A 2,695-nucleotide genomic window follows, 5' to 3' on the forward strand; every position below is an offset into this window, starting at 1 on the left:
TAACTTTTTCACTTAAATCTAAAGTCATACCTATGTAACCTATGGTGCCCTCAACTTAAATTTATCAAGTGCAATTATCTTCAATTTGAAGATCGTTCATATATTACCTTTGTCAACAAAGACCAAATGTTAAAGTTATTAGGTTGAGTAATTGGTACATCCCTTTCAATGGTTTCTTCAAGATTTGGCTTCAATGGGAAGTGTTACAAAAGATAAATTGTCCATTGGTGAAGTATCTCATATTTTACCTCTCTAAAGCCCATTATTGTTAAATTCCATGGAATAAGTTCTTAGTAAAAATGTTGAAAGGTGAAGGATTACTAAATATTCCCTTTTGCATGCACTAGGATGCCATTTTAATGGACTAAAATATTTGGCCTCCTTTCTTCATTCAAAATAATTGACAAATCACCCAATCAACTCGAGAAAAAATCTATTAAAATTGGATTGAATATTAAATTATTTTAGTAAATAAACTTGTTGTACCTACTACACACACAATATATGGATCCCCTCGATTATTAATTTGGGTACCTATTCTAAATTTGGGCTTTTGTTTATTCGAAGGGTTGATCACTAAACAAACCAAGTCTTTTGGAATTTAAATCAAGAAAAAATTGTGCTAGAGAATTAAAGATGTAATTGAGGTGAGTAATAAAACTATTTTTCAAATGTGTAATTATTTTGATTTTATAATTGATGTTCTAAAAAATTTCTCAATCTTTGAGCTCTAGCTAGAATTTTCTTTACAGATTAGAGTACGTTGTTTATCTAAGCATTGAGGTAAGACATGTTCATCATGGTTTACATGCCTAAAGATTCTTCTTAAGGTAGTGTTAGACCCTAGCTTCTCTATAGAGGTTGAGAGTGTGTGAAGGTGAAGCAATAAACCACCATAGGGTAACCCTTTCCTTTTGGCAAATGTGTAAAGAATATTTAGAGGAAAAAATCAATAAAATAAAATAAATTCCTGCCCTGTATAAATAGAGACCACAATAATAGGTTTTGGGGAATTTTTATTACCTATCATGGATTTCTTTTCAATGCAAATTTTTTTCCAAACAAATGAAGAATGGCACATGTTTTATAGAAGCACATTTACACACAACATAACCCTTTTTAACATCCACAAGAGAATTCATTATGTCAAGAGAAGTACTTCTATTGGAACTATAAAATTTTGCAATGGAAAAAATGAAAGGAATAAGTCTCAGAGTCTTAGTTTATAATTGCTAAGACCTCTACATAGATTTTCCTCTCAATGGGTAAAGAAATTATGCATATTAAATAATGCCAATATAAATGCACAAAAACTTAAAATACACATGATTTGGTGTAAATGAGATACACCATATATGAACGTTGTGTCTTTTACATCTCTTTCATGCATTTGAAGTACTTAGAGAGTTCAATAGAAAAATACTAAGTGTTTCCCCAATATTTTATCCTCAATCACAGTATCTTGATGCAAGGTCACTAATCTATCAGACTCTTTGATGAAAATGATAGGGAAAGCATAGTGGGAAAATAGTAAAAGTGTGTGCAATGTAATGAGTGGTATTTTTCACTTTGCAGTGAGATTTTGGATTTATAAAGTTGTGATTAAGTTGACCTGCCTCCCACCATTAGACTTTTGTCATTATTCTACCTCTCGCCATTAGAATTTTGCCCCTTTTTGAAAATGCATGCAATTTTTTTGTCATCTTAATTTTAATTTAGTATATGATAATTAAACTACTTTATTTTCACATAAAATAATTTTAAAATAGTATAATATTTAAAATACAAAACCAATATTATTTTTTAAAATAAATAAATAAATATATATATATATATTTATGTTGTAGTAGAATACAAATGGGAAATAAAATTTGTTAAAAATAGTAACTAAAAATATTAATTAGTACTTGATTCGAATAAGTATAATCATTTTTTGACATTATACAAAAATTATAACATTCAAACCTTGACGCTTAACCAAGCCTTGAATTTGATGGTCATTTTTGTCATTTTTTTAACTTTTAAACTATATATAACAAGCTAAAAAATTGATGGTCATATTGGTATTTTTTGCACTTTTAAACCATAAATGACAAGCTAAAAAATTGATTGACCATATAGACTAACAAGATTTTTTTTTCAAAAAGCTATAAATACAACACTCAAATTGATTAATAAATTAAACAATCATATATTCAATGTGTCACTTGAGCTCTGCAACTCCTCTCCCACTCTTAGCTTCCTCCCAAGCTCCATGCTCTCTCTATCCTCAAGGGGATCATCTCCCCTTCCCTAGTGCCCCCTCCCGTTGGTGTCGCTGGAGCCCATTTCTCTGGATCTAGAACTAGTTTTGTTCGCTAAGACCCAAAATGTTCATGACCTATACCAAGAAGATATTCCTCAGATGGAAAATTGCATTTTCCCTTATGAATGTGCCTCATTGGGCCCCAAGGCTCTTAGTTGTCCTTTTTTAAAATCAATTTTGGTGGCGTCACCTAAGTCAAACTAGTTGGGGGATGTTGTTTGATCCAAGTTTCTTGAGGACTCTAGTGAAAAACCTATGATCTCCCTAGGGGCCATTGGTCCCATGATTTCTCTACCAGATTCTATGGTCAATTCGATCACCTTAGGCTTTACCCTTTGTCTAGTTGGTAAGCTCATCTTCTTCTAACCCACAATTGATATGGTAAGGAAG

The sequence above is a fragment of the Cupressus sempervirens genome, chromosome 9 (genome assembly GCF_028749045.1).
Source record: "Cupressus sempervirens isolate cs-2001-9-10 chromosome 9, ASM2874904v1, whole genome shotgun sequence".
NCBI lineage: Eukaryota > Viridiplantae > Streptophyta > Pinopsida > Cupressales > Cupressaceae > Cupressus > Cupressus sempervirens.